The following is a 15654-nucleotide window of genomic DNA, read 5'->3' as shown; positions in this document are numbered from 1 at the left end:
TCTTGATCTTGAACAGGGACTAACTGGAATGACAAACTAGAATTTCCCACCAGAACACTGTGTGCCATGGCCCTCCAGTTACAGCCTTTTATGTCTTTGTCCTACAGCTCCTGCTAGTAAGTGGTTCTTTTGGGAAATAGCCCAGGATTCCCAGTGTCTAGTAGAGTGCCTTTCAGAAAGAACATGCTTACCAAACACTGATTGAACTCAATTCAATAAATTGAGAAAGCCACTCATTTAGGTTTCTCATACAAAATGGCCTTGCCTATTCTGTTTTAAAATATTTAGTAGCTCCGTTAAAAATGCCCCTGTGAATCTTTTATGACATCATTTATCTTTCTATTTCTTTTCAGCTTTAAAGTGTGCTGCCAGATTTATTTGCGGTGGTATTAGGTTTCCGTGTCTACCCGGTTCTAGTCCGGCTCTTCTAATGCAATTCAGTCTTTTTTTTTTCCTGCAAGACTCAGACTCAAAGATTAAATCAACATTTGCCATTAAGACTCCACATTTGTCTATGGAATGATGATTGGATTAATCTCTTGGAAAGGAACCTTTCTAAATACATCTTCTCTAAAAATGTTCAACGATAATTCCACATCCCTCCCTTTCCGTCCTCCCTCTGTGTTTCTTAAAAATGTAGACTTCGGGACTGCGTGAGTTGTTATCCCCTGGGCTACCAGAACATTGACTGTCATCCTATTACCTCCACTCTCTGATGTTTGCTGCCAAATAAATTGTTTCAGAGAAATACTGCATGCTTTGCCATTTTTGCTAAAAGCAGAATCTGATCAGCAATGTTCCAATTACAAAGGTAAAAAGAGGAGAAGATAATCAGACTACGAATTAAATCACATCTGGACAGGCCCACAGTTGAGGACACTAACAGTATATTGCATATGCATTTGTGCCGAGCATGCCAGAAGTGAATTCCACATCATTAACAAAGTTCTCTATCGATCGCTCACAATCTGTCAGCTGTAACCAGCAAGGTGCAGAATCAACTCTTCCTCGCTACTGAATATGTATCATCATGGCCCATGCAAGTCCGTTCCCTGCCTACGGGCTCTGCCAGGCTCACAGCTGCTTGAAGAGCAGAACAGGGGTTTGCATTAAGCCTCTTCAAGTCATTTCTCTCCCAGACAGGGATCTTGCATTTTAAACACCACTGCGCCGAGAGGTTGAAACTCCTTCCCCGAGTCCATTCTCCTGGTTCACTACAAAGAACAGGGGGGGGGGGATGTCACCCCAGAAAATAGCCATAACTAGTTTCTCCTGAGATAATGGGCTGGATATGGCATATATGGTTACTACCCATCCCTCTACTCATGCTCAGATGGGTAAGGGGGAATTTAGGAATCTCTACTAGTGACCAAGCAAAATCAGCTTGAATTAGCTAGCCTGGTAAGCTCTTTCATTTGTTACAATATTCTCAAGTGTCCTTTACCATATTTGAAAATAAAATGCATTACACCAAACTTTCATGTAATGGTGCTGTTGACACTTATAAAAAACCCATCAATCATAGCCAATACTAAGTGTGGGTGTCAGGGCCAATTCCTCATATTGACTTCCCTCTTGGCTGTTTACCAACTGTGTCATCATAGGCAAGTTAGTTAACACCCATGTTTTCTTTTTTTCTCCGATCGATAAAATGAGGATCGCAATAGTACCGGATTTGTTGTTTTTGTTTTGTTTTGTTTTAAATAGAATGAAACATGGAAAGTACATAAGAATATGCCTGACACAGTGTAAGTTCCCAATTATTGATGTTAGTGGATTTAAGGAAAGTAGTGCAACTTTCTCCCATTCTTTTGTCCTACTGTTGTATTGTGGTAGCTTAAAAGTTGTTGGAATATCAAAAGGCTGTGGTGGACAAGTTTCATTATCTCTTGAATACTAGGAAGAAGGACCTGGAGATATCTAAAATAATTGAACAGTGAACATTTTATGACGAGTAGCACTGTCTGAAATAGTTCCAGAAGACAAGCCCCTCATGTTGCAGATTTCTCAAAATATAACTGAGGAAGGATTGCCTCCTCAAACTAGCGTAAGCCTTGATGATGTGGGAGAAGTCAACCTTTCAGAACCTTCTGCAGATACGGGGTGATTCAAAGTGTGAAGACATAGCAGCAACTATCCATTAACAACCATAATATGGAATATATGAAATGGGAATGTAGTGAAATTGAAAGTCATAGCAAGGTTAAATGGAACATATAAAGATTTGAAATCATAGGCATTAGTGAACTGAAATGGAATGGGATAAGCCATTTTGAATTGTAAAGTAATGTATTCTACTATGCTGGAATGACACTAGGATTATATCTATAGACCTGTAAGGAAGACCAGTTGAAAAAACAACTATTCAAATTAATGCAAGAATCATGAATGCCAAAAAGGAAGATCTTTTTTTCAAATTCTACAGTTCAAAAAATGATCCAATAGCAACCAAGATTATTTATTAATTATTGATTATTAGAATATGATAGTTGTAAGCAATGAAAAAGGATCACTAGATGGAAAATATGGCCTTAGCGATAGAAGTAACACCTAATACTTTGCAAGGCAAGCAATCTCAGCATGGTAAATATATGTTTTCAACAACATAAATGGTGACTTCATGCGGGGACCAGATTAAATAAATCGGAATCCAATTGTTCCCATCTGTGGAAAGAGCTAGCATGTAGGCAATATCATCGATTAGAACAAGACCAGGACTGACTGCAGAACAGACCACCGGTTGCTAATGGAAATGATGGTGAAACTTAGTCACACTTCCTTTCAACATGTTATCTGAAGGGACCAGCCTCTGAAAAAGAAACATCATGTTTGGCCAAGTAGAGGGTCAAGAAAAAGAAGCACAAGGCGGAGGAGGAGGAGGAGGCGGTGAAGAAGAAGAAACAGAAGCAGAAGCAGAAGGAAGAAGAAGAAGAGCGAAGAAGAAGAAGAAGAAGAAGAAGAAGAAGAAGAAGAAGAAGAAGAAGAAGAAGAAGAAGAAGAAGAAGAAGAAGAATCATCTCCATGCGGTGGAAAGTACGCACAAATACACAGTAACCATTGGTTCGTACATTACAGTAATTGTCATGATGGCACCGCATAGGGCAGTCAGTGTTCCATTCTGCTGTATCTTTGGACTGCAATGAATTGAATGGATTTGATGGCAACTAGCAACAACAACTGAAATCATTTACCCAATGTATTGAAATTCACTCAATAGTAATGGATTTATACTGTTATTTGACCAGAATCCTGAGGGCACATGATTAAACACTGGCCTGCTGACACTGGCTCCTTTGGGATAAAACATCTTGACAGAGTGTTTTCTTGGAGATTTCAGCAATAAAACACCCTACCGGGCAGTTATATTCTGTCCTATCCAATCACTATGGGTCCATTTCAACAGGAGGGCACCTAACACTCGTATCACTCCCAGGGACCTGGTGACATCTAGGGTTAATATGCTTGAATGCAAACTGAGACTGGTGGATCAACTCTATGTAATATTTCCTCAGCAAAAAGATCTGACAATCTACTTCCCAAAACAACCAGCATTAAAAGTCCTCTGGAACAGGGATCAACTTGATAGGATCATGGTGAGTCATTGTAAGTTGGAATCAATAAGGGGGAAACTGGTTGTTGTTTGGGGCTGTTAGGTTTTACGGTGACTCTGATCTGATCTAGTAATTTATGTTGTAGCGATGCTTTCACTTTCTCATGATCTCATAGCTAAGTTCCAGAGAACGCACTGCAAGCCTGTCTCTAGAATAGTAGGGGTTCGGTCTTCCTCTGAAGCACTCAATGGTACTACAGCCTATACAAGCCTTTTAGCATATTATTTTGGTGGTGACAGGGAGGAGTAGAGGGCACTGACTATTAACACCCAAACATGTTGGTCTTAGATAGGATATCTAATCTGAAAACCCTCTTTTTTAATAATGCAAATTAACAAAGATTGGTGCCAAGTGTGAGCTGTTACAAAGAATTTGAAGTAAGTAGTTGAAATATTACAGCATCCTTTGTGGTTCCAATCAATTTGCGTGTCAAGAGCTTTGAGTAGGTTCTGATAGAAAGGGATTTCAGGGATGGCAAATGCCTATGTGAAACCCACGTCTTTTATTGGAGAAAATGGAAACTAATATCAGACACTTAAAGAGTGACACAGTCAAAATGGCACTAAATTCTCCTGGAGTCAGCCCATTGCAGTAATGATGGTGGATTAATCATGAAGCAACAGTAGGATATTCCAGAGAGGTGAAAGGGTAGGAGTCAAAGTTCAGAGTGAAAGAAGGAGTTAGCTTCTTTTATATGTAGCCTACTTCTGTCATAAGGCCAATAATGGGAATCTCAGACTTGATTCCATGCATTTGACAAACTTACAGTCCAATTAAAGTTATACTACAATCAATTGTAACTTGTTGGTCAATTAAAGATACAGATTGCTATAAAAAAGTACACCAGCAAATAGGATAAAATATGTACATAAAGAAACACAAGACAACACACTAGTGCTCTATTTACTAAGAAGGGAAACACAAACATTCTAAGCCAACAGAAATTGTCCCCCATGGCCAGAGTAAAAGGGATAAAGGTGATTTTTTTCAGGCCACCGGCGTCCTCCAACAATGACAATAGAAAAAGAGTCAGACAAGCTCAAGCATCCCCTGCGTTTGCCAGTAGACTCCTCTGACCCTGTTTTCTGTAGTGACAGGTCACTCCCTAGCATAGCAAGAGTCCCAGCCCTCCACCACTAATTACCCCTCTAGATTTTTATTTACTTTTCATCTTAGATGAAAGGAGTTGGGAAGTCAGAGAAGGAAAAACGGGATTGCTTTTCCAGCCACTCTCTCCTCCCTTGTAAGACATCCTAGAGCTTCCAGCCCAGCATAACCTGCCCAGGAGACTGGAAAAGAGGGAGGGGTGGGAAGGAAAATAAAGGGGAGGAGAAGAGTGCTTAAAAACTTAATTTAATATACTACACTAAAGATGCTGAAAAATGCATTTAGTTCAGAACCTCCACCACTGAATACTGTGAAGTAGCATTTAGCTCTAATAGGGTTTCTGCTTCATCAGCTACAATAATTATTTTCCTTAATTTGCCTTGGACATTCTGTATAATGATCTCCATGTTTAGGGGGTTCTTTTTGTGAGTGAAAACAAAAAGCAAGTGTGAGATTCGCTTCACCTCCTACAATTGGCCTGCCTTCCAGTTCCCAAGCCTGGAAAGTGGCTTTACCCTCTCTCTGTCATCAGCACGAATCCCTTGATGTTAGGATCATCCATCCTCACCCTCCCATCCCCAACCCCAATCTAATTGGCAATTTGCCACTTCTACCCTTGTCTTGAAAACTAGATCAGCATCCCTGCCACTCACAAGAATATTCCGTCCCTTGCGAGAAACCCCAGAGAGGCTAATCTTGAAAATGTGCAAATGTATTATTTTTAAAAAATGATATTGAGATCAAACTGCGATGTGTGTTTATATCTCTTTTTTATCTCTATTTTAGTCCTTTATTAACTCTCCCCTTACCCTGTTTTTCAGAGAGTTAGCTACAGATTTTCAATCACACCCACTGGCAAAGCCAACCCGCAGGGAAGCTCTCAGCAGTGCCCTTCCAGAACCAGCCCAGCAGACGAAAGGCAGATGGAAAATTCCAGGGGTTCTGATCTGAACATTTAAATGATCATTTAGCGTAACACAAATCTGCAAGATATGTATTTTTAGTTCCCTGTGCAGAGCCATGGCATGGAGACAATACACAGGGCCCCGGTGAGTGTGCTGCACAGCGAATGCTTCGGAGGAGCTGTAGCTAGCAGAGAAGGAATTTGGGGGAGACCCTGAGAGGGCTTCGGGACAGTGGAAATGCTACTTTAAATAATCCCTTCCAATCCTTGGCACCGTGTCTTTACAAATTCTCGCACATGGGTTGGGGTGGTAGTAAGGCCTTGTACGAAGTTGGTAATAAGGTGTTTTGTTTTTGTTTCCCCCCTTACAGACATTGAATTGATCCTGAAAGATTCATGGCTACAGGGAAAAAAACTGATGACAATGTCAGACCCAGATCTCCATGTCCAAAAAGAGTTATTTTTACACCGTTATGAATTTCACAAGATACGCTATCTTCTGTAGCAAATAAGGTTTCTACTTCAATCTTTTAGAGCTCTTTAAAGATAAACTTCTAAAAGTAGATTTTAATATATCTCTCTGTGTGCTAGCCAAAGCATGATTACATGTTATATGATTTAAGTTATTTTAAATTCATCTACATTTTATGATGAATAAATATTAGAGATGAGAGAGCCAGTAAAAGTCACTTAGATGTTTGTTGTCCAACCTGAAGTCCTGTTCTGAGTTACTGATCTCTGTCTCACTAATTGACCAATGCAAACAGTGGTTCCTGAAGCTAGTCCACTCTGCTGGTGCTTACCTACCCTACCATAGGTTGTATGTAGAATTCCTGAAGGAAATTTAAACCATGGGAAATGTTGCTTATGAAACCCTACCTTCTTTGTATAATGAGAATGAAATGATTTCAATATGAAGCCAAATCTCACCAATAAGCATTAATAATATAGAAAGAGTAGAAATTTGAATCAAATGTCTATCCTCCCTGGGTATATCAAATGCTTAGCCTACAGATGCCTAACCTAGAGACCTCAGTCCCAAGTCCACTCAGAGGGGCCTCCGAAGACAGGCCTGCTGAGCAGCGTCTGAGAAAATCAGCCCGTTGGGGACAATTGAATCTAACACACACGGTGTCACCAGGAGTCAGAACTGAATCAGCAAAACCTGACATTTGGGTAAATCAAATGAATAAATGTTGGTAAACAGTTTGTCTTCTAATCATGTGGAATGTGTCCCTTGTCTCAGCTGTATCCATGGTTTTAGTTTTCATTAGTTCACAGAGTGTGTCTTTGGCTACTGGGTTCAAAGAGAAAACTCTAAATATTGACTATACAAATACGGAAGCAACGATGATTAAACAGCATCAGCTTAAGGATTGGGACAGTTTACATCTTATGTCCTGCTTTTATTTAAAACAGATCTATCTTTTGGCCCAGCTATTGTATTATAGCTTCCAGAGATAATTTTACTATTATGAAATTATCTGAAATACAATCAACCATTACACATTATTTCAGAAATAGTATATATATATATATATATATATATATCCTTTCTATACCCTAGGAGGGGGCTTAATCTTCATGCTTCACAGCATATCAATTTTATCTTAAAATATATCCTAAATATATCATCCTTCTTCAAGCACATTGTACATATCCTCATCTAATCTACCATCCTCTCTTAATGAACCCCCTATAGAAGTTTCTTACAGATTGTCTTGCAACTGTGTGAAAAGGGATCTTTTAAAGTGTAAATCAAATTTCGTGTCCTCATTATAAATCCTAAAATCATTTTCCATCACATTTAAAATAAAGTCCTTCCCCTGGACTACAACAAACAAACAAATGTTATCATGGAGCAAACCCTACAGGACAGAGTAATTTCTCCATAATATAGTCAAGGAGGTCAACCTTTCCAGAAGTATCCTGCCAATCATTCACCCATGGGTTCAAATGGCTCCTGATTAGGTTAGTAGTGAGGTGAGTGCTGCACATACCAAGAGGATTCTGGCCCAAGGGGATCTTTAGACGTGATCATTCTGGATTTTGTGTTTTCTTTTCAACAAGAGAGATCCCCGAGACCCTTTGGTTTCACTTTGTCTTTATAACTTAGTACCTACTTCTTCTGACTGGAATGTTCTTCTTCAGCATTTGACATGATAAATCTCATCATTCAAACCTCTGCTTAAATGTAAACTTAAAATGTTTTCTCTGGTCACACAATTTTAAATTTTCTCCTAGTGATACGGAGTCAGTTATTTAATATGGCCCTTTTAGCTCCAGTCCTCCAGTTTGTGATGCATTATAAATTCTAGACTTTGTGCCTATGATTATGTGGGAAAAATCCCTCCAAATAATCATAATCATAATAAAAAATACTTCATTGTCATCAATTTGATACTGACTCATAATGACCCTATAGGACAGGATAGAATTGCTCCTGTGGGTTTCTGAGGCTGTCACTCTACTGCAGTGGACAGCCTCATCTTTGTCCTGCTGAACCCCTCTTGGAACTGCACACCTTATGGTTAGCAACCCAACACATAGCCACTACGCCACTGCACCTCCTCTACATTTGCGGTTATAGTCTGTTTTAAAACTAGAACTGCTTCCTGTTTTAAGCCGTTCCCTTAATAGGCAAATTGCCAGTTGTTTGTGCAATTTAGAAAAGCAGGAGACTGGGGCCATGTAACTGGCTAAGCCTACATCAGGCCTACCCACAATACACAGAAGTGATCAACATGTCCTGTAGCTCAACTTTTGGCATCCGAAAGTAAAACGACAGCTCCATTAAAGCCTTGGATGTGGAACGCGTGCCTCCTTTGTGCTCTCCCCCTTCTGTCTGAGTATGTACATGACTACTGCTGAGCTTCCGCTGACAAAAACCAATCAGATGCCAGTTTCCTCCCTAAAAGACTGCTGGCCTTGCACTTAGACAGCTCGATTGACATGAAAATCAGTGAGCTCCATTGTCTGACTATGGAAGCAAGGCATCTCTGTGGCTGCACTCCGTAGCTTTGTCATGATTTTCTCTAGTGCCCGGTGTATCCTATGTCTCACTTGCCTCTGCTTGACCTCTGGTTTTTGAGACTTTAACAAAAAGCCTATTTCCTGGCCTGATTGGATTTCCCCAGATTCAGCAGTTTTGGGAGTCAATAGCAATAATTTGTTATGAATTAGTAGAACCCTTCAGGCAAAAGTCTGAACTCCAGATTTGGGACTAACCAGCTTGCACAACGGTGAGCCGTTTCCTCGCTAGCCTGTGAGGACTGTGAGATGGTGCAGCAGTTTGTAGGAACCTGGGACTTTCATAAACGCACTGTGGGGAGGAGTGGCGGTTGATACTAGGTAAAACGGGCTGGTATAACATTGAAGAACAGTTGGATATTAAGGCCGTTTTTAATCTCTACCTCATTGAAATGAGTCCCATATTAACCTTTCTAAGAGAAATTAGTTTTGTACTTTGGTACTCATCCTAATTTGATGTTTCCCTTCCCCATTTATTGATAGATGAGTTTGTGTTCCCTTTTCCCCTGAGAGCAGAGATTGCCTATCTTGTTCACTATGAGCACCAACTAGATATCTGTGGGTGCCAGTGAGAGATACAAACAGCTGCCTCTCGTTCAAAATCAACAGGGGTTTCGAGACAGAGACAGAAGACTAACACTCCAAGTTCAGTGCTCTTCTGAGTACAGAGCCATGTGCAACTACACACAGGACACATCCATGAAGGCTAACCACCATCATTTGCTCATTTGTTTGGAGGCTGAATGAGTGTATTAATTGTTGAAAGGTATTAAAATGAGCTGGAAGTAAAAAACAACAGCAAAATAAACAAACAAACAAAATGTTACAATCTGAGAGTAAGATGCAAAGTAGGGATGGGAATTCAGGCAGCCTGAACTATCCTTGGTTCATAACCATGATCCCACACTGATTCCCAATGTCAATGAAACTCAGTCTCAGGGAACATAAATGCAGGTCTGTATTCAGGAAAATGTAATGTGATGCAAATACGAAAAATGGCAACAAATAACTACAATGCAAAGTTGTATAGGCTAAGAATTCTAAGAAGAGTGTCAAGGAAAAACAAAACATCAACATCAAAAATCATAAGAGCTATGAGGGGACTTCAAAAAGTTCATGGAAAAATTTCATTATCTATCAATTCTGTTTTCCCATTGGTATTTTGAAACCAGATGGTAAGACTTGAGATGAAAAGTGAGGTGATAAATTGAATTTGAACTAGGCTTTGAGACCGAAATGGGATCCAAGTGCAAAAGGCGATTGCAATTGACCTCACCCAGGGTACCATGGGAAAAGACTGGCTAACAGGCTTCTTTAAAAATTGGGGAAGAGAGACGTCGGACAGTGGAAGATATGACAAAATAATAATTTATAAATTATCAAGGGTTCATGAAGTGGGGGAGCGTGGAGGGCGGGGGAAAATGAGGAGCTTATGCCAGGGGTTTAAGTGGAGAGCAAACGTTTTGAGAATGATGAGGGCAACAGATGTGCAAATGTGCTTTACATAATTGATGTATGTATGGATTGTGATATGAGTTGTATATGCCCCCAACAAGATGATTTTAAAAAATTAAAGTCAAGAAAACGCTACGGAGCAGTTTTGTTATGTAATGTATGAGATCACTATGAATCAGAATCAAATCAGAATTGATTCGACTACAAGAAGTTTGTGCTTTGAATGCTGGCACGCTTTGTGACAAGGACAATGGGGAAATGCCAGTATAGAAGAAGCAAAGCGGGAGCACACAGCAGGGACTGGAGAAGAAATCTAGTGTGGTGAGGAAAGGGTGTTTGAAGGGCAGTCAGAGGCAAGTGCTTGGGAAACCCACAGGGGCAGTGCTGCTCTCTCCTCTAAGTCTCTAGGAATGACAATCACCTTACTCAAGGGGCATTGTAGAGTGGCGAAGCAGGGCCACAACAGACACATTCACCACTGCTGGGTCTGTTTATGATGAAGATTTTATGTTTGGGTTGTGGTTACGTATTATTGAATTCATAAGAACTCATAGTGATCTGATGAAAGTGGCTGTAATTTTTACAACAGCAAATCACTAGGCCATTCTTCCACGGAATCACCAGATGGATGGGGCTTTGTTTTCTTCAGTAGAACATGGGAACTGGAGTTTTGATATCTGGAATGGAACTTAAGGAAGCTAGGGCCATCTACAATGGACACAGTAGAATGGAGGAGAAATGATAGAGCACCCATATCAGGTAATGGGAGACGGTCTTATATAGTAGATTATACTTGCTTCACATGTATCTATTTCTGTTTCTTCTTATTATTATTAATCTGGAAAATGTGTTTACTTGTCTTTGTGCTTATGCAACAGAGGATACGATTAGGAATTTAGAAAATACACTATATTCTTAATAAGAATTATAAGAAATTACTACAGAGTTGGGAGAGAAAAATTTCTGAATTTCAGCAGAACAAAATCTGGTTAATTTAATAAAACAAAAACCAGCAGCGACTAAACAAAATGAAAGGAAAACAATTTATTTTAGTAGGGCTATGAATAAAACTACAGATTTCTTCTCCCCAGTCTCTTATTTAATCCTGAGGGAGTATAAAGGAATGAAGACAAAATACTCAAACAAAACCCAACAACCTTACCCAGAGTCACTCTCTTCCTCCATGAACACTGTGCTCAACTACCTGCCAGGAGCACACTATGATCTTTGGAATGGATTTTTAACAATATTACTCATTAGCCCAGTACATCAATTCACTCTCTACCCTCTGCCTCATCTGAGACAGTTCCAATTTATTCAAAAGTTACTTGCTTTGGAGTAAGCCATCATCCTATCAGAACTGAAGTATGTCTCCCCTTGGGGACGATATGACCATTTCACTTAATATAATTTAGGGAAAAAACCTGGAATCAAATCTTGTTTTACGCCCCTGGGGGAAAACATGCTTCCTAACTGAAGTATTTCCATGTAAAGAGACTCTGAAGTTCTACATTCCATCAGGGAGTTCATTTGCATGCATTCTTTTTTTAATAATTGTATTGGCATGTGAAACTGAGTTTTGTATTTATTTTCCACCTAAACACTCCTTCTTAAATATTAACAGCACAGAGAGTTAGGTCAGAGACATTGTCTATTTGTGTACCTACATTAGAGTTTAAATTCAGAGTAGGAGATTTGCAGAGGATGGTGCAGGGCATGGCAGGGTTGTGTTCTGCTGTGTTGAATTGAAATTCATTCAAAGGCACCTGACAATCATCTACAATCAGAGCAGTAAAGGTAAAGTGGGAGATCTTATGAGTATAGTCTGTACATCATGGGTAAAGTGTCCAGCTGCTAGTGGGAAAGTCCCACCAGCCACTCCACTTCCATAGAGATTTACAGCCTTAAAAACTCTTACGGAACAGCTCAACTATGTCCTATAAGATTGCTTTGAGTTCAAGTCAACTAGAAGGCAGTGAGTGTATATCTATATATATTGCCTTTTTAAAGTAATTCAGTACAATAAATTAGTAATATAAAGCAGAATGTGGGGAAGCCTTTTATTGAGTGTAACAGACTCTCTTGCTGTGGGGTTTTAAGAACCTGGTTGAAATTAAGGTAATGCTAAGTATGCTGTAAGCATGACAACTTATATTCATTTCCAAAAAAAATGTGAGCTTCCAGTTTTTTTTCCAAATCCAGTGTTCGATCTTTCCTCCAAGGTCAGCCAGAGAGGAATTGCAGTGGGGACAACAAGGCACTCAGGAAATCCTGATTGTCATCAGGGTGATGGAGAGATGGGTGTAGCAGAAGAGCAGTGTGGAACTCCAATGTGTATAAGGCACCCATTCCAGGGGCAGGATGAAATAATAAAGCAGCTGTTGGAGTTCTGATATTCTTTCTTCCTGACATTACTTTGGTGACCAATTGAATGGCTCTTTTATGTGTCTACTCTCTTTTCTGTTCCAAATTGTCTCAGGAATAAAATCTAAGCATCCTGGGCTGCCTCCTAAGAAGATTGTCCCCTGTAGTTGGTGTTCTCCATTCATAACCAAAAGACCTCTTAAGTTAAGCAAAAGAGGTTGTTTTGCTGGGTTTTTTTGTTTTGTTTTCTGTTGCATGAGCCTAACCATTTTCCTGTTATTATTATCGTTGGGCTTTGTGGGGTTCTCTGGTTGGGATTCTAGCTATCAACCTGGCAGCTGTAGCTGACAGAATAGTTGCTATCTCCATTGGAGAATAAACTATAATGTGGAGACATTGCAGGGCCATGACTCTTTCCAAAGAAATGAAACACAAAACAATTACATAGCATTTTAAAGGTTAATGTAAGAACAGCCAGATGCAGAATGAAAAAGGAAAACTATTAATAAGACTACCAAAGAGAATAGATATACATTTTTTAAAAAGCTTCATTTCCATGAAACCATGACTCCATTCATAAAGAAAAGGAGTTTTAGATATAAAATCTCTAACTCCTGCAAACCTATCACTTCTTAATAAAAAAAGAGAAGCACCTTCAAATAAACAATAAGACAACAAAGCATGATGCTTGAGAATAGAGAACTTTCAGCATCAGCAGGTATAGCCCTAGAGTTGATTAAAAAAAATTCTTCATCCTCCATCACATGCAACTTAAGGAGCCTGGCTGTGTTGTGAGTCAACTGATGGACTGCTAACTACATTTCAGTGGTTGAAACCCACCAAATGCTCTGCCGGTAGAAAATGAGACTGCCTGGTCTCATAGAGTTTACAGTTTCAGAAGCTGTATATTGGCTTGCTGAGTTTGAATTGACTAAATGGCAGTGAGTTTTGGTTTTGGTATGTACAAGCTGGAATAGATATGATGGCATGTATCACAACATGTTTGATACATGGAGGGATGATGTGTAAAGTTCCACTTCTTGTTGTAAGTAGAAAGACTCAAATCATAGACTTCTTCAGAAATCATTAGCAATACAACACTTTGTCTGCAGTATGAGGTTATTTTGGCACGATGGACTCAGACCTGTTTTTAGCCAGGTTTAAATAGCTGTGAAAGGGCCCATATTTGCCTTCAATCAGGATTATGAGGTAGTGTAAAATAACAGATATGACAAAAGTAAGGAGCATCCAATCAGACTAATAGATTGGTTGTTTGAATTTTTGTTTAGTGTCTCCAAGAACAATTTTACTTTTGGCTATTCCCCATTACAGTAGAAAGGACATTTAAGTGGAATTGCACCATCATTCTTATTGAACATAACCTCAAAACAATCCCTAATGCAGAAAAGGAATGGCAATGTTCACTAATTTGGGCGAATCTGTGATTCTTTGCTCTGTTCTTATAGTTAGAGGTGGACATTTTTCGCATCAACCATCAGTCTGCCAGACATCAAACCTCACACATGCTGTACAGTTGTTCCCAATATATATCTAACCCAAACCTTACCCTCATCTCAAATTACTGGTTAGCATTACACTGTAAGGAGAAGGTGAACCAGAACCTAAGATTAAATAATCTGCCTAGCCCTAGGACACTAATTTGTCTCTTGGGCTAGACTGAGTAAAAACTTTAATGGCCTTGATTAAATTCACAACTTTCCCCTTCCTTTGTCAAGACTAGGACACATTCACCACTTCCTAGACTGCAATACCACGGGGGAATACATATTTGTAGATTTACATGGTACATTTAGAAGAAATGTGCATTGTTGTGTGAAACCAAAATGACTAGGAAATTAAGGAGATGGTTTTGTTCAGGATATTGCAGCAGGGAGAATGTTCTTTAATGAGCAAAAAGAGGGAGTCAGGAGTACAGAAGCATAGAGACAAGGAAGTGATCTCAGAGTCTTGTGGAAGCCAGAGTCTTGTGGAAGAATGAAGAAGATTTATATCTCAAAAAATGAAAGAAATTAGTAACGTGGAGGTCTTTTAAAACAAAAGGTGTGGGTTCATTACAAGGCTCAGGTAAAGGTCCCCAACATCAGTTGCTTCCACCTACAAGTAGAATCCTGTGCAGAATTATTTTCAGTAACTTCCCTACCATTTGTGGTCTCTTTGGCCTTGTTTTCTTAGTGTCCAACACCATTTCTTTGCATTCTCCATCTGGCCTACTGAGACCAGTTAATTGTCCTGAGGTGTTCTCCCACCCTCCCACCCCACTCTTTCTGTTTATTCCAACTAACAGACACTTAGTTCTGAATCTGTGATCTCTTCTCTTAATATCTTTAATGACTTTCTTTACCCTTAAGGAAAGATTTGCAGTACTTGTCTATCCTAATAGTTTTTCAACTTCATAATCAACAAATGTCACTGAGTCTTTCTTGTACATTCAAGAAGGAGATGGAGAAGTCCCCAACCCTCAGGGAATACTGCTTGGATCTGTTCACCACTAAGCCTAACCTATGTTAATGAAGTCCTAATAAAAGATCCAGGAGAACCACAAGAGGTTCTGGAGAAGTAAGATCTTGAAATCTGTGTTAGAAAATAAAAATGTGTCCATTGAAAATGTTAGGGAGCACAGTTCTACTCTGACACAAACAGGTTGGAATTGACTCTGTGCTCCCTGGTCTTGTGGAATCTGTGTCAGAGAATGAAGAAGATCTGTATCTCCAAAGATGCACGACAGGAGTCACGTGTAGGTATTCACAATAGTATTCGCTTAACCACCAGGAGTAACTGCGCCAGGAGAGAAAAGAGGGCTTTAAAGGATCGAGCCTGAACAAAAATGTTTGAAGGGTGACAAGTCATTGTGAAGTAAGACAGGTTATCAAGCATGCTTACAAATGTGAAGAAAGGTCCAAATTATTGGAATCTATCATGTTAACTAAGAAAAATATACACTGATATTTATTAAATAAAATAGTCAGAGAGAAACATGTTTGTTATACCTAATTTGAATGACAATACAGAAGTTGTTCATGTCACTGGGACATGATAAATGTCCTTAGAGTCAGCTCCCCTGGACTGCTTAGAAGCAGAAGAAAGTGAATTACAAACAGAACTCTACTCTTATTCTCCTTCCTTTCAAAAACATCTTTGAAAAAGATGTTTGAATATATTTAA

This window comes from Tenrec ecaudatus, chromosome 15 (genome assembly GCF_050624435.1).
Source record: "Tenrec ecaudatus isolate mTenEca1 chromosome 15, mTenEca1.hap1, whole genome shotgun sequence".
Taxonomy (NCBI): Eukaryota; Metazoa; Chordata; class Mammalia; order Afrosoricida; family Tenrecidae; genus Tenrec; species Tenrec ecaudatus.
This window is presented reverse-complemented; position numbering follows the sequence as displayed.